Source organism: Eurosta solidaginis, chromosome 4 (genome assembly GCF_040869045.1).
Source record: "Eurosta solidaginis isolate ZX-2024a chromosome 4, ASM4086904v1, whole genome shotgun sequence".
Classification (NCBI taxonomy): Eukaryota; Metazoa; Arthropoda; class Insecta; order Diptera; family Tephritidae; genus Eurosta; species Eurosta solidaginis.
The window spans coordinates 67,099,098-67,122,736 of record NC_090322.1 but is presented as its reverse complement, the minus strand read 5'-3'; the positions used below and the strand labels follow the sequence as shown (position 1 = coordinate 67,122,736).

The 23,639-nt window shown below is 41.6% G+C and overlaps 1 protein-coding gene across 1 annotated transcript in view; it reads right to left on the bottom strand.

The window, feature by feature from the left end:
* The window catches only part of LOC137249914 (protein transport protein Sec24C-like), a 137,455-nt gene that overhangs the window by 40,020 nt on the left and 73,796 nt on the right, over nucleotides 1-23,639 (bottom strand). The gene's annotated exons all lie outside the window — the stretch shown is intronic.

Genomic DNA, 23,639 nt, shown 5'->3' with positions numbered 1-23,639 from the left:
CAAACTGAAAAACCCTATCAAAAACCAGGACCTATGTTATAAAATAACTCCGTCCTCTTGGCAAATACTAGAAGCTTCCTAGGACTTAAGCCACTTGCTGCTTCTAGATCTGACAGCTGTATCACTCCTAATAGCTGGAGTCTTAGCCTGGCAAGTGCAGGGCACGAGCACAGAACGTGCTCGATCGTTTCCTCCTCCAACCCGCACTTCCTACACCTGCTATCACTGACCAAGCCTAATTTAAAGGCATGTGACGCCAGAAGGCAGTGTCCAGTCAGAATACCCGTCATGAGTCTACAGTCCTCTCTTTTTAATGATAGAAGCAACTGTGTTAGTCTAAGGTTGTAAGACCTACACATAATCTTCGACACTTTACAGCCCCGCGCTTGAACCCACGCCTTTTCTGCTTGGTCGATCATGTGCACCTCTCGCATTCGCTTAATCTCGCCCTATCTAATTGGGACGTCTACGGAGCAAGCTTCAAAGGATGCGCCCTTTTTAGCTAATTCGTCCGCTTTTTCATTCCCATCTATTCCCATATGCCCTGGGACCCAATATAGATGTATGCTTCTCCCTGTCCCGATTCTCCTTACACTCTAACACGCATTTAGATGCTGTGCTATGCGAGATTATTGCCTTAATTGCTGCTTGACTGTCAATATAAAAGTTAACACGGTTGCAGCTTAAGCTATTCTCTTCCAGGGTTTCTACTGCTTTGGTTACGGCTAATATTTCCGCTTGGAAAACGCTACAGTAATCCGGCAGCCTGTAGGATCTGCTTAATTCCGGATCAGCGCAGTATACCGCAGACCCTACTCCTTCCACTATTTTGGAACCATCGGTGTACACATGTATCGCCTCGTCCGCCATTTGCGCACCCTTGCGCCAACCGTCCACCTCTATTGTGGCCTTAAGATCTCCCTCAAAGTGCAGGTAGGGAATCATGTAGTCTGTTCGTCTTGTGACTGAGGACGCTATACTACTATGGCCATATGGTCGGCGCTCAAGCTGCCCCGAAGCATCGAGCCTGGTTGCGGTCGTTAACGCTTTGTTCTTTGCTACCAGGTCTACAGGTGGAATGTGCAGAATGGCATACAGTGCAGCCGTCGGGGTTGTTTTCAGGGCTCCCGTAATGCAAAGCATCGATAGTCTGCATACCCCCTCTAATTTTTTGAGGTATGTTGTTTTTTGTGTGGCTTTCCACCAAACAAGAACTCCATAGTATAGAATAGGGCTTACAATCGCTGTAAAAACCCAATGAGAAAGAGAGGGCGATAGGCCCCACGTACACCCCAGCATTCTTTTACATGCATAGAGTGCCGTTGAGGCCTTCTTGACCCTCTCCTCCAAGTTGAGCTTCCATGACAGCTTACTGTCTAGGATGATTCCTAGATATTTTGTGCAAGGTTTCTCCTGTAAGGTCACCGCTCCTAACTTAGGCCTGGTCCAATTTGGGACCTTGTACCTCTTTGTAAACAAGACCATATCCGTCTTCTCCGCATTGACTTTCAGCCCGACATTAGATGCCCAGGTATGAATATCCCGAAGCGCCCGATCCATCAAAGAACTAATCTTTGGAATGCATTTTCCACTTATGACAATTGCAACGTCATCTGCGTAAGCCGTAAGTTTTACGGGTCCCTCATCGAATTGCCTGAGCAGTTGGTTGATGACCAGTGTCCACAGCAGAGGTGATAGCACCCCTCCCTGTGGCGTGCCCCTGTCCACTGATTTCGTGGCCTCGTACAATCCCCATTGTGATGTAATCTTTCTGCAATTTAACATGCAGCCGATCCATCTGATTAAGGCAGGATGTACTTTAATGTAATTAAGACCATCCATAATCGCCCATTTTGCAACATTATTGAAAGCCCCGGCAATGTCCAAGAAGACTCCTAGAGCATACTCCTTATACTCCAGGGATTTCTCTATGCTTATTACCACCCTATGCAATGCGGTGTCTACCGACTTGCCTTTGGTGTACGCATGCTGTGTTGTGGAGAGCAGCTTTTCATCCACGTTGGACTTTATGTACACATCTATCAGCCTCTCAAAGGTTTTGAGCAGAAATGATGTTAAGCTAATGGGTCTATAGTCTTTGGGATACACGTGACCGATCTTCCCCGCCTTTGGTAGAAAAGCTACACGAGCAGTTCTCCAAGAGTGCGGTACATGATTCAGTCTTATGCACCCATCGAATATTATTTTAAGCCATTCCACGACCGCCCTACTTGAGACTTGTAGCATGGCCGGGAATATACCATCTGGGCCCGGCGATTTAAACTTAGAAAACGTCTTCACTGCCCACTCGATCTTGGTATCGGTCGCCAAGCCCGGCACCACTAGCTCCGTGATCGAAGTGTGAGTGATGTCTGCTGGTTCTTCTCAACCGTCTCCCGATGGGAAATGTGTATCGAGAAGCACCTCAAGGGATTCCTCACTATCACGTGACCATTCCCCGTTCTCTTTCTTTATTAGTCCCTGGACTATGTTTCCCTTTGCTAGGACTTTTTTCAACCGTGCTGTTTCACTGGAGCACTCTATGTCCGTACAGAAACTTCCATGAGTTTCTCTTCGCCCTGGTAATTTCACGCTTGTAGATCCTCAGTAGATCCCTGTACTCGTCCCGACACGCTTCGCTTTCCGCGATCTTTGCGAGTTTAAACATTTCTTTTACCTGTCTTCTTAGAAGACTCAGCTCATTCCTCCACCATGGCGGCTTTGCTTTTCATCTGAATCTTCTTAGAGGGCAAGCTTTGTTATACGCAGTCATAAGCGTCCTTGTTAGGAATTCATTCGACTCCTCCAGTCCCTCTACATTAGCAACCTCTTTGGGTTGTCCCAGTTTCGTTTCTACATGTTTCTGGAATTTAGTCCAATTCGTTGCCCTAGGGTTTCTAAAGGTTCCTCCCTTCTCTACCCTCTTTAGTGGGATGCTGAAGCTTATATACGCATGGTCTGAGAAGGATGGTCTATCGAGAACCATCCAATCATACCTTGATATATCACGCTCGGAGCTCAATGTAATATCCAGAACATTGCTGGATGTTGGACCAATGTATGTAGGAACATTTCCCCTGTTGGCTATCTGCAAATTGGTTTGCAGGATGTAACAAAATAGAGATTCGCCTCTCTTGTTCGTATCTGCTCCTCCCCACGCATTGTGGTGCGCATTTGCATCTGCGCCTATGACCAACCGCCCTTTGCGCCCTTCCTCCTGTACTAGCCTTTTGCACTCCATCGGTGGAACCTCCGCAGCATGGGCCATGTAGCAGGACGCCAGGATAAATGCCTGCTTATTCTTTTGCTCAACGGCCACCGCTACGAGATCCTCGGTGGTGAAATTAGGCAGCATATATGAATGCAGCTGTTTCCTTACCATTACTACAGCTCGCACCCGTCCTTCCGTTTGTGCGTAGTAAACGCCAAACCCGCGCGCGCTAAGTCCAGAAACCTTTCCTCCCGATGAGAGCCACGGCTCCTGGATCAGCGCCACGTCAAACGAACCCTCCTCAAGGGTTAGGAGGAGTTCGCTCGACGCCACTTTACTGTGTTGGAGGTTTATCTGTAGGACTCGCAGCACCATTGGGCTGTTTGTCCCCCTCCAGCACCTTCGTCTTGACGTCGTCGTCCTCCTCTTGCCCTTTTGGTTTAGAGTATTCGAGGCCCCTTTCAGCCCCTTCCTCTGTGCGAGTCACAGCACCATTTAGCGGTTGGTCCTCTTCTAGCGCGTTCGTGGTGACGTCGGGGACCTCCACCTGTCTTTTTTCCCTTAGGCTTCTGAGGTCCTTTTCGACTTCGCCCACTTCCAGCGTGTTAGGATTTTTATCCTCGGGACTTCTTTTCCTGAGTCGCATGTAAATTTTGCCAGTGCCAAAGGACATTTTGCCAAGCTGCGTGTACAAAATATCCTCCGCCTGCTTGTTTATTTGGAAGATGTAGAACTGACCATCCTCGGTAGGCCGAGATACAGTAAGTACCTTCCAATCCTGTGTCGGTATGTTCGGATTCTGATTCTGCAGAAGTCGCAGTGTATCCTCCGACTTCATCACGCATGGTATCCATACCTTAACTTTTGGTACCGTGGGGATTTGCGCTTTATCCACCACCTCAAACCGCGCGTTCGTGCCTTGCCTTTGGAGGTTTGGAACGACTTCCTCCAGCCACCGCAAGCTCGCGATGTTGTCGCACGCTATCATCTTCACACCATTATACCATCCCCCCGAATCAAAGGTTGGAAGGGGCTTACTTGGTTGTTCCCGCATCATCTTAAGCATTAAGCTAATAAGCTCCCTTTCCACAGATCTCCACCTTTCAGTAGTCATTTGTCCGAACGGACTGCTACGATCAACCAGCGCCACAGTCAGTGACTGCTTTGCCACATCACTCATCTTCTCGGGAAAAGCAGGAGTCTTAGTGTTATCTCCCTTTGGAACCTCCGAGAACACCGGAGTCTTCGCGTTAACTCCCTTTAGCGCCTCCGAGAAAGCCGGAGTCTTAGCGTTATCTCCCTTTGGCTTATCCTACTTCCGTAGTTGGAACTTCCCTCTGACTGGCAGCTTTCGAGGTAGTTGCTACCTCGCTATTGGAACCCATCTGTCTTACAGCTTTGGGCCTACTTGTCTTGTCTATGCGACTGCCCTGCCTCGCGGCTCTAGGACTGGGTCCTTTCTGCCTCTTGAAAGCAGGCTTGTCGCCTTCTGCCGAACGTTGCCTCTTCATTCTGCCATTCGACGCTTCTTTCTCCTCGTACCGGTTGCAGAACCGAGGGTTTCTCGCAGCAAACCTTTTGAACTGCCTTCAACCTACTTCTACCGCTTCATGGGCCCATTCCAAGCGCTCGATCTCCACTTCTGTTGGGTCGACCACTGCTCCCAAGCGTTGTACAATTCTTAGTGCTGCACGGTACTGCGAGAGAGCTCTTTTACTTCCTCTGCTCCGTACCCTTCTCCACTCTTCTACTCCGTTTTCATTTGTGTGCTTCTCCAACACGGAGTTCATTGAATCAGCACTACTCTCGCTCCCCGAGTCCGACGCATCGCTTAATTCGTATTTGTCGTCCTTGGATTGCGATTCAGTCCTCCTCTTTACATCCTCCTTATTACATTCAGGTAATGAGTTGTTCATCTTGGTCGTACGACCACCTGCCCGACAAGGCGGGCTCAGCGGTCCAGTATTATATACGGGGAAAGAACCGTCCGCCACAGCAGCGCCCCTTACTGCGGTAAGGCCATAAATACTTCCCGAGATGGCCCGGTATCGGGAAGGCTCCGTTCGAATACAGCCGAATTTATCCCCTGGCTGCAAATCGTCCAATAGGCACGGTCCGCATAACACCCTGGATTAGGGGGTTGGCAGTTCTTGGTTACCGACATCCCGCCGCCCTCCTATGAGGCGAAACGGCGTAGATGTCAGTCCTAAACAGCTCCGCCTCATAGTCGGGCGCTATGGAGTTCGGCTAAGCCCTCACACCAACGACAAGGTGCCTACCCTAGTGAGGGAAATATATATAGATAAATGGTGCCATACCATAACGCTAACTCCCCTGCAAAAATTGTTGGATTACGTGTTCCATTTTCTTCATGATGGAGTACTCTAACAATACTCCTTTTCAATTTGTTTGCGGACCACCATCAGCCGATCATTGCCCGTTTTTTAACGACAGTGATCACGACACGATGACGATCGAACAGAGTTGCCAAAAGTAAAATATTGCATGCAAATAACTTATAATAAAATTTTACTTTGGCAACTCTGATAAAATGCAACTGCGCACTGGTTTTATGTATACATACTAAAGTGTGTATAGAGAAATATAAGTTTTGTCAGGGTGTGGGTGTTCCCCGCGTTGGGCGTACCTTGGCCCGCTCGAGTGGTACGGCCGAACTCTCAGGTCATTGGCAAAAGTACCTAGAAAGACGAAATAAAAAGGTATGCAAAAGTAACAATCCTTAGATTCATTTTTCGAAGCAAGTGTACTTCCCGTAAACTCGACATCCCAAAGTCCCAACATCTCGTCCTCTACGCCTCAAAGCCGGAGCCTCCTAAGATACACACTGAAATAAAAATAAAGAAAGAAAACAAAACACTTTAATTATTGAGGGCATGAAAGCGTAACACTTATCTAAGTGCACTATTTTTTTGTGTTGGGTAAGAAATGCACGAAAGTTACAACAACCACATGAAAGTTGGCAACATCAACTGCAAATGTTTATAAATGAAATTTTAATTTTTTTATTACATGTTATTGTGCCTGAGGCATGTAGTTGTCGCTGGACACCTTTCCCGATATTTTTGGACGCTTTCAGCAGTCGACTACTGCTCCAAAACTCCAAGAATTTGTGGATATCGTTGATCCCTACGCCATGGAACCATAGGGGCAAAGTGGCTTCTTCCAAGCCGCCCCAGATGCGCAATGTAGGGCCTATAAACCGCACTGCCCTTTTCACAACAAACACTCGCGCACTAAATTTATTTTTATTTAAAATATTCAATATTTAATAAAATACCGCGGACATTAATTCGTACGATATAAAAAAAAACAAAAGGTAAATAAATAAGAGAACTGTCAAACATGGGGTATATTCACAATAGAGGAATTGGCAAAAGCTCTTTTCCAAGGGCTGCCAGTTAGCCATCGAGAGTGGTGAATATAGGAAAGAGATGAATATAGAGTGTAGATGGTTGCGATTGATTCTGAAGGATGACAATACAAAACGGTATAGGAAAACGGTGCCGGAGATCGATTCCAACGATATAAAAGGGGGTTACTGTAGGACATGTAAAACTATTGTATTATTGAAAAGCAAGCAAAGCGGTAGTGTGCGGGTGTTCAAAGTGGTGGCGGGAAAGTTGAATAAACGAAATCGGTGAAAATTTAATTTAAGTAAATTTCCTGTGCGCGCAAGGTCCAAAAGGACGAAGTCGTAAATTTTTTTTTTGTTAACGAAGTGTTGGCCAAAAGGCCCTAGATTTCGAAAACTACTCCGGAATCTGGGCAATAATAGTAATGCTAAAAGCCTCAAGTTTCTACAAGTATCTGTGGTAATAATGGTAATGCAGCGGTAAGTCACGAGAAGATCCTGTGAAAGGGTGGAACAAGAAAGTGGAGACACACCTAAGGAAAGCCTGATCCTTTTTTTTGTACATATATGCGGCATAACCAGCCACTTACCGTTGTAATCTTCGAGAGACGATCGAGCCGAAGGAGACTGTCCGGAGCGCACTACAAACGTTTTGGTAAGTTCCAAAAGAACAAAAAAGTGTTATTTTTTTTTTTTTTTTTTTGCGTCAAATTGGCGTTCACATTCGGTGACCACAATCACCACAAAATAGTCAAGTGAAAATCCCACTTTCTGTTTCTAAAAACTTTCTTTTGTATAATTTTCTGGTAAAAATAATTTTTTTTGTGGGGGATAGTTTCCATTTTTGTTCACAGCCACCCTAGCATGGGTGAAGCCAATTTATATTTCACATACGGACGTTCCAAAACGCGTGAACGCCAAATTGGCGGATACTCCATCATAAATTCGCGCTAATCAATTTTTCGTTCCTCCAGTGGGAAGAACATTCCTAGTTACCTGATACATGCCAGCGCCAGGAAATTATTTTCAACAGATCTTCCAAATTATTTTTAACTGATCTCATATGATATTTCAACCGATTTCACGTCTTAAGATTTTTACCATCAACCGATTTCACGTCTTAAGATTTTTACCATCAACCGATTTCACATCAATAAGGAACCGATAAGCGAGGACAATAACCACCACGTAGGAATCTGGCCACAGTGCTGGCGAGAATATAGCTACCGGAAATATACCAACCAACATAATTTTTCGAATTAATAGCATATATGTAGATATAATAGCCATTTATATTTCTGCCTTAAGTTTTGTGTGCGACCTAATATATGATGTGTAAATTAATGTAGAACCTATACTATTGAATGTTGCCTATATGAAGAAGTGCCAATCGCTCACCGGAAGCACCAAACGAAGAAATTTTGCCTAAATCAACCTGGTTGGAAAGACACCAGTTCGAATGATTCCCCCTCAACCCACGTAAAAGAGCTCTTTTAGGTAGGCTTTAGGGTGTGTGATAACTTAGAATTTTGCTCGAATTGGGCCTACGAAGGTTTGGTTTTACTTTGGTGACGAAAGGTCCGAAATATACTTACAGTCTTTATATACACGTGCATATAAGTTTTTGTGTGTAACACTGTTTATATATCTGAATCATTCGTTGTATATTTCTTTTTTTTGTTGGCCTAAGGATTATATAATGTTCAAATTGCGAGATCGAACTTTTTGTCACATAAATAAGAGGGGTAAAGAGCCTGGTGTAAGTTTATTGTTTTTTTTGAAATCCATATTGAACATATATTTAAATAATTTACTTATTCGATAGTTTTTTTTTTGTATTGTTTGTTCCGAAAACATAATTACATAACATATTATTGCGTCATTTTTTTTTGTGGAAATAGTGTGAGTAATGTACAATCTCCGTATACCGCATACATATTCCATTTTAAATAAGTGAATGCGCATTTAAGATACGTGGTTAGTTAGGAATCGGAGGCTGTTATACTACCTTGTATAGTTATAAGAAATTTAAATAAATATGTTAGAACTAAATTGAACTGAAAGAAGAAATAAAAATGGTTTGCTAAATTTAATTGGTTGGGGAGGGGTGAAGATGGCATTAGGGTAGGTAGAAAGAGTCATTTGGAGTGGAGAAAAAGGGGACTCGCTGCCAGGCAGAAACTCGAGCGGTCCAAGGTAGGGTGGGCTTTCTGCGAGGGAGGTGCACGGATGTAAGTATAATGATGATTGTGACATCCGCCCCGCATCAAGGTGGACAAGGGTTAAGGGCCCCGACCTCTCGCCCTGAGCTAGCTGGGAGACATTCCACCTTGATTGCGCAAAGGGGCGGATTCACCTTCTAACAGGTGTACGTGACAATTATTATTAATATGGCGCCCAATCGAAAGCATAGAGAGGGGGGCCGCTATATTTAGTATAGCGGCCAACCAAAAGAAATTTTTTTTAAATACCATATACATATGTATGGTGATAAAGTAAAATGTTATCGTGAGGATTGTACAGCAGCGCCGCTGATTGAAATAGGCGCCCGGCAATGAGCAAATTTTAAATTCGAAATCAACATCTAAGTCGTTAGTAGTAGCAAAGCTCATTTCATATAAATATATTTCAATTTTTATATTATAAATATACATATTTTTTCACGTATGCAATCATCGACTTAAACGGGTCTGGCCGTATGCGACCAACACCCTGTTTCGGTGACTTATTCATGGTGTTTGATCCGAAAATTTAAATGCACCGAGACAGAAGTTGGAAGCAGATGGCAGACCCTAGCAATAGCCCATAGATGGCATAGCCGCATTAGGGTGGCCGACTATTTGCATCTTTTATAATTTACTAAAAATTATTTTTCTTTCATTACAATACAATCAATCTTTTTTTTTGTAGCTTCAGATAAAAGGGAAGTCCTTATTAAGTTTTTTTGTTAATATGTTGCTCCGTAATTATGGAAATTATACATTATGACCTCAAGCGGTCAGCTGCATAAAGTTAGTGTTGCATAATGTATGCGAATTTTAGAACAGATCCACATATAATTTTTTTTTTGGAATACTGAAGTGCATACACCCTCGTAGGAACGCAAGAGTTTGCTCCAATGACTCCTAGCATCAAAAATTTTTTTTTGATAGGCCTGAATGTTATCTGAACCCACCCAAACCTATATATGTGAAATTTGAAATTGTTAATACTTTTTTGGAAAACAATTTGAAGTCAAAGAGTTTGACATAGAATTCAAATTATAAACAATTTTCTTTGAGGGAACATCCAAAGTAAATAGTTGAAACTGATCTTCGAAAACGAACGAAATTAAACGATAAATTTTTTTTTTTGCTATAAACATCTTGTTTGAAAACAATTTTTGCGATCAGATTTGAAATCGAATTGCCTCCTTTTTTTTTGCGGGAAACAATTTAAAGTCAAATATTCTGAAATTGAATTGAAATTATAAATAATTTTTTTAGGGGAAACAAGTTAAACATACGGATAGGATTTTGGAAGTCGAAGTAGCGATCGAAGTTTTTTTTTGAAATTGAGCGGAAATCAGATTAATTTTTTTTTGCGAAATAAATCTAAAAAAAAAAATAGACGGTGCGATAGGGGTAAAACACCAATCGTATGGGTCGCTTTGAACCTTATAACACCCGATACAAGACTAAACAATTAAATAAACTAAAATCATCTAATATGGCGAACTCTTACGACACTACCTTTATAGATCTTTCTGATCGGTTCGGGGGCGGTAACACAGCCGTAGCCGCAGGCGGAGAGAGTAGGCAAGCGAATACTGATAACCTTTCAGCAGAGCCAAAGAAGAACACCGGTACGATTTCGAAAGCGTCGAGAGAGCAATCGCAACCATTACCAGCTCCACCGTCTAACCTGAATTTCCCACCACCTACTGTTACCAATACTGTCGAGCTAAATCGTGCTTCTGTAAGCAACCCTCGGGGGCTTAGGGATGAGTTAGCACCAATTTTAAAAGAATTGATGGTCGAGGCGAAACAAGCGATTCTGACGGAAATTCGTGAGAGTTTACCGGAATTAACTAGGGCAACTCCAAATATGGGTACAGCGTTAGAGCCGTCAGGGGGTAACGATAGGGCACGTAACCGGAACAATAAACGACGAAGACACAATTCGAGTATTGAATCTCGTAATTCTAGGCGCTCCGTCGATTTAGCTACGCATGCCGACATAAATAATGGTAACGGTAACAGAGACAACAATCACCACATGAGTAGTGCAGCAGCCTACACGCGCAACAACCCACCACCAGTTCGTCAACCACAAATTGTCGAGGAAGGACTGAGGAATAGGGAACTTGCCAGGCCTGAGATTAAGGTAGAAAAATGGGGACTAGATTTTAAAGGGCACCGCGATGAGATGCCGGTGGAAGATTTTATGTTTCGATTAGAGTATTTAAAAGGTCAATACGGGTGTACATGGAATGAAATAATACGCGATTTCCATCGATTGCTGAGCGGTGAAGCACGCGAGTGGTACTGGCTTTATATAAAGTCGCACGGCAGAGTCGATTGGCCGAGTTTACAGCTCGCGCTGCTACGCCAATTTTCATCACAACGTACAGATTTCGAGATCCTCAGGGAATTGACAGAGAGGAAGCAAAGGCCTTGAGAAAATATCGACGAGTATTTTCACGCAGTTGGTATTTTACGTTCGCGACTCAAAAATCCGATACCCGAATACGAGATAGTACGATTAGTAAAAGGGAACTTGCGCGAATCGTTATCTAAAATGGTCTACCCTATTTCGGCATATTCCTTAGACCAATTACGAATGGAATGTAAGGAGGTCGAGCGATGCTTTCCGCGCCGTGACCGCATGCCGTTGAGTACTTTTACGCCACGCACACAATATGTGAATGAAGTTTACCAATCTGAAGATGATGAGCGTTTTACTCCCTGAGATGAGGGTCAAGTCACCGTGGAGGAAATACGTCATCAGTCTTCAAATAAGCAGTCGGGCGTTCGCAGAAACGTTTCATGCTGGAATTGTGGCGCTGACGGCCACTTCTTCACCGAATGTATGTCGCTTCAGCGGCGCATTTTCTGTTACAAATGTGGCAAACAGGATGTTATTACTCCTAAATGCCCAATGTGTAACCCAGCGGGAAACGCGTTGAGGAACGCGATTGTGACGGGGGAATCGCGCTCCACCCAAACCTCGTCAAAGTAGACGCGTCAACAAATACAGAACCGTATATCGAATCAGCAATTACAACTGATATTTGCATTTTCAATAAAAACACAAAAACCGTAAAGCCCTCAAAGACAGGAAAGGAAAATACGATATCCTATGAAGAACGACTTAGGAAATACCTCGAAACTCGGGAAAGAATTTTTGCAGAAAGCATTGTTATGGGACGTCGGGCAGTTTCGCGTAAAATTCAGAAGGCAAGGGAACGATTTAAAAAGAGGAAAAAACTCCGACAGAAGGTAGTGGCATCTATTAGGAAAATAAGTACAACAGACCCGCGTGTGTATGCGGATATAGATATAAAGGGCATACAAACACGCGGCTTACTAGATACTGGCGCCTCCGTCAGTATTCTAGGCCGTGGCTGTCGGGAGTTTGTAGAAGGATTAGTTCCTATCGAACGTTATGTGTCTTCTGTCACAACTGCAGGCGGCCGCAGACATAATGTCTTAGGCAAAATAACGTTACCGGTAAAGTTTAATACAGCGGAACAAAAAATTACATTTTTTTTATGCCCATATCTCGAACAAAAGATCTACCTCGGAGTCGACTTTTGGAGGGCGTTTCAGTTGGCACCTGAAGTTATTACCGTGGATGAAATAGATCTAACAAAAATAGAGCAAGAGTTGGTATCTGACGAAGACAGGAACGAACGTCGGGTTTTACACTGTTTAACGCCAGAGCAGAAAGAACGTTTAGAAAAAGTAGTAAAAGAGTTTAGGACATATGAAGATCACGGGTTAGGACGAACTAGCTTGGAAAAGCATACAATAAAGTTAGTCGACGAAGCAGTACCTATTAAGGAGCGACATTATCCTCTTTCGCCGGCAATGCAAGCCATCGTATATGAGGAGGTCGACAAAATGTTGGAGTTGGGCGTTATAGAGGAGAGTGAGAGCCCCTGGAGTAACCGAACGACAGTGGTGAGGAAGCCGGGGAAAAATCGCTTTTGTTTAGACGCTCGTAAACTAAACGCCGTCACTGTAAAAGACGCGTACCCCCTACAAAATATAGAGGGTATACTAAGTCGCATTGACGACACACACTTTATAAGTAGTGTCGACCTAAAGTTCGCGTTTTGGCAAATCGAGCTAGACGAAGCTAGTAAACCTTATACCGCGTTTACCGTGCCTGGACGTCCACTCTACCAATTCGTTACAATGCCATTTGGATTGTGCAATGCGGCCCAAAGACTATGTCGCCTAATGGACCGTGTCATTCCACAAAGACTAAAGTCAAATGTTTTTATCTATTTGGATGACTTATTAATCATCGCTCCTGACTTTGACTCACATCTTCGAATTTTACAAGAAGTCGTCATCTGCTTAAGAGACGCGAACTTTACGATTGGGTTGAAAAAATCGAAATTTTGTTTTAAAGAATTGCCATATTTAGGTTATATTGTAGGAGGCGGGATGTTAAAGACAGATCCTGAGAAGATCAAAGCAATACAGAAAATCCCTGTTCCAAAAACGGTAAAAGAGGTGCGCAGTTTCCTCGGAACTGCAGGATGGTATAGGAGATTTATAAAAGATTTCGCCACAATGGCAGCACCTTTGACAGATTCGTTGAAGAAGGGGAGAAAGTTCGAAATGTCTGAAGAAGCAGTGGAAGCATTCAATAGCTTGAAGAGAGCACTCACAAGTGCTCCAGTTCTCAGACACCCTGATTTCTCAAAAAGATTTTTCATACAATGCGATGCATCTGATTATGGTCTGGGTGCAGTACTCTATCAAAAAAAAAGTGATGATGCAGAAAAGCCAATCGCATAATTTTCACAAAAGTTCAACGAATGTCAAAGAAAATATAGTACAACGGAGAAGGAATGTCTTGCGGCGGTGATGGCCGTCAAGAGATTTCGACCATATATTGACTTAATGCCCTTTACAATAGTGACCGACCACGCTAGCCTTAAATGGCTAATGTCTTTGAAAGATCTAAATGGGAGACTTGCGAGGTGGTCATTACAATTACAAGCTTTTAATTTTGAAATAGAACACCGTAAAGGTGCAGAAAATATAGTGGCCGATACGCTCTCGCGTTGTATAGCAGAGATTACAGAATCCCCAATAGCAAATATGGACACAGTTGAGTTCGAATCGAAGGAATATAAAGAATTAATCAACACGATAGAAAACAATACAGATAAGTTGCCTGATCTAAAGGTAGAAGGCGGCATGGTTTTTAAAAAGTTTTTGTCGAAAAACGTAGAACTAGAAGAGAATGAGTGGAAATTGTGGGTCCCTGAAGCCTTGACGTCAACTCTCATTGAAAACGCACACTGTCCAGAGATAGCTGCGCATGGGGGTATGGCGAAAACTCTACATAGACTTAGGAGGTTGTACTATTGGCCTAACATGGTGGTACAGATTCGCAACTTTGTGCGAGAATGCCAGATCTGTAAGGAAACAAAACCGTGTAATGCAATTTTAAAGCCAGGGATCGGAAAGGAGGTGGTAACAGTCCGCCCATTTCAGAAATTATATATTGACTTTTTAGGCAAATATCCGAGGTCGAAACGCGGAAACTGTTTTATTTTTATCATTATTGATCATTTCTCAAAGTTCATTTTTTTGAAGGCAATGCGCGAAGCTACCGCGAGCAATGTGGTTAAGTTCTTAACCGAAGAAATTTTTCATAAGTTCGGCGTACCGGAAATCGTACATTCCGATAACGGTAAACAATTTGTATCCAAACAGTTCTCGGAACTATTAGAAACGTACGGGGTTAGACACCTAAAAACAGCTTTTTATTCACCGCAATCGAATGCCGCCGAAAGGGCAAACCAATCGGTGTTAGCTGCGATCAGATCATATTTAGAAAATGACCATAGGGATTGGGATTTATACCTAACCGAGATTGAGTGTTCTCTTCGGAGTGCAGTGCACTCTGCGACCGGAGTGTCGCCATACTTTGCACTTTTCGGATTCAATATGTTCACGAACGGCGCGGATTATGCCCTCGCAAGGAAACTGAGTTGTCTTAATGACAATGAAATGTTTGTGCTTGATCATAGTGACAGGCTTAGATTAATGCGCGAGAAAATAAAAGAGAATTTGCACGAAGCGTATGAGAGCAACGCGGCGCGTTACAACAAAAGGATCCGCGAAGTACAATTTAAGCCCCGTCAAGAAATTTACAAACGGAACTTTGTACTTAGCGACTTTAAACAAAATGTAAACGCTAAATTTTGTCGCAAGTTCACTAAGTGTCGAATTACTAAGGCGCTAGGTAACAATATGTACTTGTTAGAGTCGTTGGCAGGGAATAGTTTAGGGGCCTGGCACGCGAAGGACCTTAAACAATAAACGAATCCTAAAGAACCTAATTCTACAGAACCTAACCCTTAATAATTAACTTAATACTAGTTAACCCTGAACTAAATAATTTACGGGTGAATAACTTAAAACTACATTATTGGATACTAAATAACTTAATACTAGAAAGCGCTGGGATGACCTGAAAAAAGAACAAAATGTAATAAACTTTAAATAAATATATTTCATTACTTGCGGAATACCACCTCGTCGATGAGGGTCAAGTCGGCGGGGAAGGACGTGTCCAAAAACCACTCGTTCCAAGTTTACCTAAAATGAACACAAAAAACACACACAAAGTAATAACTCTTATACACAGATTTTAAAATTGTATACTTCCCGTAACATATGCCCGGCTGAGCTCTCGAGGCAGGAGACGTTGTCAGGGTGTGGGTGTTCCCCGCGTTGGGCGTACCTTGGCCCGCTCGAGTGGTACGGCCGAACTCTCAAGTCATTGGCAAAAGTACCTAGAAAGACGAAATAAAAAGGTATGCAAAAGTAACAATCCTTAGATTCATTTTTCGAAGCAAGTGTACTTCCCGTAAACTCGACATCCCAAAGTCCCAACATCTCGTCCTCTACGCCTCAAAGCCGGAGCCTCCTAAGATACACACTGAAATAAAAATAAAGAAAGAAAACAAAACACTTTAATTATTGAGGGCATGAAAGCGTAACACTTATCTAAGTGCACAATTTTTTTGTGTTGGGTAAGAAATGCACGAAAGTTACAACAACCACATGAAAGTTGGCAACATCAACAGCAAATGTTTATAAATGAAATTTTAATTTTTTTATTACATGTTATTGTGCCTGAGGCATGTAGTTGTCGCTGGACACCTTTCCCGATATTTTTGGACGCTTTCAGCAGTCGACTACTGCTCCAAAACTCCAAGAATTTGTGGATATCGTTGATCCCTACGCCATGGAACCATAGGGGCAAAGTGGCTTCTTCCAAGCCGCCCCAGATGCCCAATGTAGGGCCTATAAACCGCACTGCCCTTTTCACAACAAACACTCGCGCACTAAATTTATTTTTATTTAAAATATTCAATATTTAATAAAATACCGCGGACATTAATTCGTACGATATAAAAAAAAACAAAAGGTAAATAAATAAGAGAACTGTCAAACATGGGGTATATTCACAATAGAGGAATTGGCAAAAGCTCTTTTCCAAGGGCTGCCAGTTAGCCATCGAGAGTGGTGAATATAGGAAAGAGATGAATATAGAGTGTAGATGGTTGCGATTGATTCTGAAGGATGACAATACAAAACGGTATAGGAAAACGGTGCCGGAGATCGATTCCAACGATATAAAAGGGGGTTACTGTAGGACATGTAAAACTATTGTATTATTGAAAAGCAAGCAAAGCGGTAGTGTGCGGGTGTTCAAAGTGGTGGCGGGAAAGTTGAATAAACGAAATCGGTGAAAATTTAATTTAAGTAAATTTCCTGTGCGCGCAAGGTCCAAAAGGACGAAGTCGTAAATTTTTTTTTTGTTAACGAAGTGTTGGCCAAAAGGCCCTAGATTTCGAAAACTACTCCGGAATCTGGGCAATAATAGTAATGCTAAAAGCCTCAAGTTTCTACGACAAGTATCTGTGGTAATAATGGTAATGCAGCGGTAAGTCACGAGAAGATCCTGTGAAAGGGTGGAACAAGAAAGTGGAGACACACCTAAGGAAAGCCTGATCCTTTTTTTTGTACATATATGCGGCATAACCAGCCACTTACCGTTGTAATCTTCGAGAGACGATCGAGCCGAAGGAGACTGTCCGGAGCGCACTACAAACGTTTTGGTAAGTTCCAAAAGAACAAAAAAGTGTTTTTTTTTTTTTTTTTTCTGCGTCAAATTGGCGTTCACATTCGGTGACCACAATCACCACAAAATAGTCAAGTGAAAATCCCACTTTCTGTTTCTAAAAACTTTCTTTTGTATAATTTTCTGGTAAAAATAATTTTTTTTGTGGGGGATAGTTTTCATTTTTGTTCACAGCCACCGTAGCATGGGTGAAGCCAATTTATATTTCACATACGGACGTTCCAAAACGCGTGAACGCCAAATTGGCGGATACTCCATCATAAATTCGCGCTAATCAATTTTTCGTTCCTCCAGTGGGAAGAACATTCCTAGTTACCTGATACATGCCAGCGCCAGGAAATTATTTTCAACAGATCTTCCAAATTATTTTTAACTGATCTCATATGATATTTCAACCGATTTCACGTCTTAAGATTTTTACCATCAACCGATTTCACGTCTTAAGATTTTTACCATCAACCGATTTCACATCAATAAGGAACCGATAAGCGAGGACAATAACCACCACGTAGGAATCTGGCCACAGTGCTGGCGAGAATATAGCTACCGGAAATATACCAACCAACATAATTTTTCGAATTAATAGCATATATGTAGATATAATAGCCATTTATATTTCTGCCTTAAGTTTTGTGTGCGACCTAATATATGATGTGTAAATTAATGTAGAACCTATATTATTGAATGTTGCCTATATGAAGAAGTGCCAATCGCTCACCGGAAGCACCAAACGAAGAAATTTTGCCTAAATCAACCTGGTTGGAAAGACACCAGTTCGAATGATTCCCCCTCAACCCACGTAAAAGAGCTCTTTTAGGTAGGCTTTAGGGTGTGTGATAACTTAGAATTTTGCTCGAATTGGGCCTACGAAGGTTTGGTTTTACTTTGGTGACGAAAGGTCCGAAATATACTTACAGTCTTTGTATACACGTGCATATAAGTTTTTGTGTGTAACACTGTTTATATATCTGAATCATTCGTTGTATATTTCTTTTTTTTGTTGGCCTAAGGATTATATAATGTTCAAATTGCGAGATCGAACTTTTTGTCACATAAATAAGAGGGGTAAAGAGCCTCTGGTGTAAGTTTATTGTTTTTTTTGAAATCCATATTGAACATATATTTAAATAATTTACTTATTCGATAGTTTTTTTTTTGTATTGTTTGTTCCGAAAACATAATTACATAACATATTATTGCGTCATTTTTTTTTGTGGAAATAGTGTGAGTAATGTACAATCTCCGTATACCGCATACATATTCCATTTTAAATAAGTGAATGCGCATTTAAGATACGTGGTTAGTTAGGAATCGGAGGCTGTTATACTACCTTGTATAGTTATAAGAAATTTAAATAAATATGTTAGAACTAAATTGAACTGAAAGAAGAAATAAAAATGGTTTGCTAAATTTAATTGGTTGGGGAGGGGTGAAGATGGCATTAGGGTAGGTAGAAAGAGTTATTTGGAGTGGAGAAAAAGGGGACTCGCTGCCAGGCAGAAACTCGAGCGGTCCAAGGTAGGGTGGGCTTTCTGCGAGGGAGGTGCACGGATGTAAGTATAATGATGATTGTGACATCCGCCCCGCATCAAGGTGGACAAGGGTTAAGGGCCCCGACCTCTCGCCCTGAGCTAGCTGGGAGACATTCCACCTTGATTGCGTAAAGGGGCGGATTCACCTTCTAACAGGTGTACGTGACAGTTTCTTTATCCACGCAAATGCTAAATAACATAAGAATATTCGTAGTATAAAATATAAAAGTTGTATTGCCCCTCTTCATTTACTTTCATTTCAAATTAAATTCACTTCGATAATTCTTTCCGACACAATTCCACTTTAGTACTTTGGCATATGATCCTCTGTGGGTGCTCCATGGAGTACTACAGTGAAAGACTTTGGAAAGTACTCTCACGTATGTACTCTATGGAATACTCACAAACAAAGCGAGAGTGGGATCACCTACTCCTCTCCTAGGACATCGCAATGTTAATTGGAACACATTTTTTGTATGAATACAGATTAGATTTGGAGCAGTCCTATACTCCCAAAGGAGTATACCTTACATTATTTATAGAGTACTCGCGTTTTTTGAAGGGTCGATTACATTGATTTCCATAAGGTTGGTGTGATCAGCTGTTTTACCTGGCCTCGAATCGTAATATACGATCACGGATCGGCAACCATACGAAAGAAAATTACGTGATACGTCAAACGTATAAACAAAATGGGATTATAACATACGATAGAAACGGAACGTATTTTCTTTTCAATTCACAATAAATTTTACGGTCCACATTAGTTTGGATTGTATTTTAAGCGCACAAAAGATTTTGAACTGTGAAATTGGTTACCAAAAATAAAAATAAAAAGGAAATAACTGCGATGGACCCAATTTTATTGTTTTGTTTGAGCTCCAGTAATAGCGCAGGCGAGGAGAAGTTAGTCCGAAGGCGGTTAAGAGAGTGTAGTAACTCTTAGGACTTATCGAACAAAGCGTAGGCATATCATTTATGTATTATTTCTGTGTAAAAAAAGTTATTGCAGTTTCATGAAAAGATTTTGCTTAACTTAAGAAGCTTTTAGTTACTTTCTGGAGGAGTTAAATTTGAAGCAAGCCGACACCAATGCGGGTGGCTCGCCATGAATTCAACCAATATTTCCTTTTGGCTTGGATTAAGCTCGTTTGAATTCGACCTTTGTTAATATGTAATAAGAGTTTGAAATTTATTATATTTTTTGTTCATCTATTTTAACAATTTTCTTATATTTTCAATTTTGTGTTCGAATGAAAGTGGTACGTAACGTGTACGTTCAGTCACTCGTCACGTATGTTGCGATCACAAATTACGATCGAAGTAGTACGTTCACGTATGTCATAATCCGAAAATCATATGTTTACGTGACGAGGTATACAATCACGGATGTTACGATTTGGCCCCTGGTTATGGCTTTATGGTTATAAGCAGTCGCATTAGAGTGACCAAATTTCTTATTTTTGTTAAGCTGAAATTAATTGTTAAGAAAGTTATTGTGATTATGTTAGGTATATTGTATCGTTGTCCTCTATATGGTAAGCGATTCTGTCCATAAGGAATGTTAATCTTGAAGACCTTTTTTTTAGAAATTCTTAAAATTTCATACATATATACATACATAGGTAGGGGTAAAACCAACTAAGAGAGCTCGATTAGGTAGGATCCCTTACCCTTAACCTGGAAAATTTTTAAATTCATTTGTTCTTGTTCTTTTTTTTTTATTGAATGATCGGCAGGACGTTTCATCATAGTCAAGAGTTTTTAGCCTAAATAATAAGATTCGTTTTTTATTATGATTCATTGTCATTCTTTTTATAATTTCAATATATTTTGATTTCGATGTTAAAAAGTTAAAATGCGGAGTTAAGCACTTTTTGGGCGGGAGGTGAAGATGGCGTGATAGAGAGGTAAGTGGAGGGGACGGAGCATGGCAAGAGGGAAACCGCTGAAGGTAGGGTACATGAAACGAGCGGTCCAAGGCGGGCGGGCTTCCTGAGGTGATGTGTGTGAGGCTGATAGGATGGATGATGAGAGGAATAAATATGTGTCCGTACGGCTCCTTGGTGTTAGGGTTGAGGACCACTGCCCCTCTTATACTGAGCTAGTCAGGGGACCCCAAGGAGCCAAACAATACGTGCACGTGACAAAATGAAAAGCCCAGAGATTTTTTCAGTTAACGAAAAAAGCGCTATTTTCATATTTTATGATCTGCCCTATCACACAATCCATCGTAGCAAATTTTCGAATGTAAATGTCCGCTCCGAATCGGAGCGATTTTTTATCATGCAACTCATGTGAATTCGAAAGAGTTGTTGCCGTATGCAAATTTTAAATTTTGACGTTTCGAAATCAGATGTTTTGCAATAAATTGCAATTTCAATAAATACAAGAGTAAATAAATTTAACTAAACTAAAATATATATTGGAAAAACTAAGTTTTTAAGTGTTATGGATTCTTCGTTGATATTTTCTATAATGCTGGTGGAGGCGGAAGGTGAAAGAAATAGATCGAATATGAAAATTCAACGAAAAATATTAAGGGACGCAAGCAATCCGCTCGATGTCGAGGACACAATGTAAGTACAGGAATAACTTCATAACTTCATAGGTTAGCTTTATTTTATGAAACAGGTTTACTTAAAACAAGTAAGGAAGGCTAAGTTCGGGTGTAACCGAACATTACATACTCAGTTGAGAGCTATGGAGACAAAATAAGGAAAATCACCATGTAGGAAAATGAACCTAGGGTAACCCTGGAATGTGGTTGTATGACATGTGTATCAAATGGAAGGTATTAAAGAGTATTTTAAGAGAGAGTAGGCCATAGTTCTATGGATGGACGCCATTTAGGGATATCGCCATAAAGGTGGACCAGGGCTGGATCTAGAATTTGTTTGTACGATATGGGTATCAAATGAAAGGTGTTACTGAGCATTTTAAGAGGGAGTGGGCCTTAGGTCTATCGGTGGACGCCTTTTCGAGATATCGCCATTAAGGTGGGCGAGGGGTGACTCTAGAATGTGTTTGTACGATATGGGTATGAAATGAAAGGTGGTAATGAGTATTTTAAAAGGGAATGGGCTTTAGTTCTATAGGTGAACGCCTTTTCGAGAAATCGCCATAAAGGTGGACCAGGGGTGACTCTAGAATATGTTTGTACGATATGGGTATCAAACGAAAGGTGTTACTGAGCATTTTAAGAGGGAGTGGGAATTAGGTCTATAGGTGGACGCCTTTTCGATATATCGCCATTAGGGTGGGCCAGGGGTGACTCCAGAATGTGTTTGTACGATATCGGTATCAAATGAAAGGTGGTAATGAGTATTTTAAAAGGGAGTAATCCTTAGTTCTATAGGTGGACGCCTTTTCGAGATATCGCCATAAAGGTGGACCAAGGGTGACTCTAGAATGTTTGTACGATATGGGTATCAAACGAAAGGTGTTACTGAGCATTTTAAGAGGGAGTGGGCATTAGGTCTATAGGTGGACGCCTTTTCGAGATATCGTCATTAGGGTGGGCCAGGGTGACTCTAGAATGTGTTTGTACGATATGAGTATCAAAAGAAAGGTGGTAATGAGTATTTTAAAAGGGAGTAATCCTTAGTTCTATAGGTGGACGCCTTTTCGAGATATCGCCATTAGGGTGGGCCAGGGGTGACTCTAGAATGTTTGTACGATATGGGTATCAAACGAAAGGTGTTACTGAGCATTTTAAGAGGGAGTGGGCATTAGGTCTATAGGTGGACGCCTTTTCGAGATATCGCCATTAGGGTGGGCCAGGGTGACTCTAGAATGTGTTTGTACGATATGAGTATCAAATGAAAGGTGGTAATGAGTATTTTAAAAGGGAGTAATCCTTAGTTCTATAGGTGGACGCCTTTTCGAGATATCGCCATTAGGGTGGGCCAGGGGTGACTCTAGAATGTTTGTACGATATGGGTATCAAACGAAAGGTGTTACTGAGCATTTTAAGAGGGAGTGGGCATTAGGTCTATAGGTGGACGCCTTTTCGAGATATTGCCATTAGGGTGGGCCAGGGGTGACTCTAGAATGTTTGTACGATATGGGTATCAAACGAAAGGTGTTACTGAGCATTTTAAGAGGGAGTGGACATTAGGTCTATAGGTGGACGCCTTTTCGAGATATCGCCATTAGGGTGGGTCAGTTGTGACTCTAGAATGTTTGTACGATGTGGGTATCAAACGAAAGGTTTTACTGAGCATTTTAAGAGGGAGTGGGTATTAGGTCTATAGGTGGACGCCTTTTCGAGATATCGCCATTAGGGTGGGCCAGGGGTGACTCTAGAATGTGTTTGTACGATATGGATATCAAATTAAAGGTATTAATGAGGGTTTTAAAAGCGAGTGGCCCTTAGATGTATATGTGAAGGCGTTCTCGCGATATCGACCAAAATGTGGACCAGGTGATCCAGAAAATCATCTGTCGGGTACTGCTAATTTACTTATATATGCAATACCACTAACAGTATTCCTGCCAAGATTCCAAGGTCTGTTGCTTTCGCCTTGTAGAACTTTTTCATTTTCTTCTACTTAATATGGTAGGTGTCACACCCATTTTACAAAGTTTTTTCCAAAGTTATATTTTGCGTCAATAAACCAATCCAGTTACCATGTTTCATCCCTTTTTTCGTATTTGGTATAGAATTATGGCATTTTTTTCATTTTTCGTAATTTTCGATATCGATAAAGTGGGCGTGGTTATGGTCGGATTTCGGCCATTTTTTATACCAAGATAAAGTAAGTCCAGATAAGTACGTGGACTAAGTTTAGTAAAGATATATCGGTTTTTGCTCAAGTTATCGTGTTAAAGGCCGAGCGGAAGGACAGACGGTGGACTGTGTATAAAAACTGGGCGTGGCTTCTACCGATTTCGCCCATTTTCACAGAGAACCGTTACCGTCATAGAGTCTATGCCCCTACCAAATTTGAGAAGGATTGGTAAATTTTTGTTCGACTTATGGCATTAAAAGTATTCTAGACAAACTAAATGAAAATGGGCGGAGCCATGCCCATTTTGAAATTTTCTTTTATTTTTGTATTTTGTTGCATCATATCATTACTGGAGTTGAATTTTGACTTAATTTACTTATATACAGTAAAGATATTAAATTTGTTGTTAA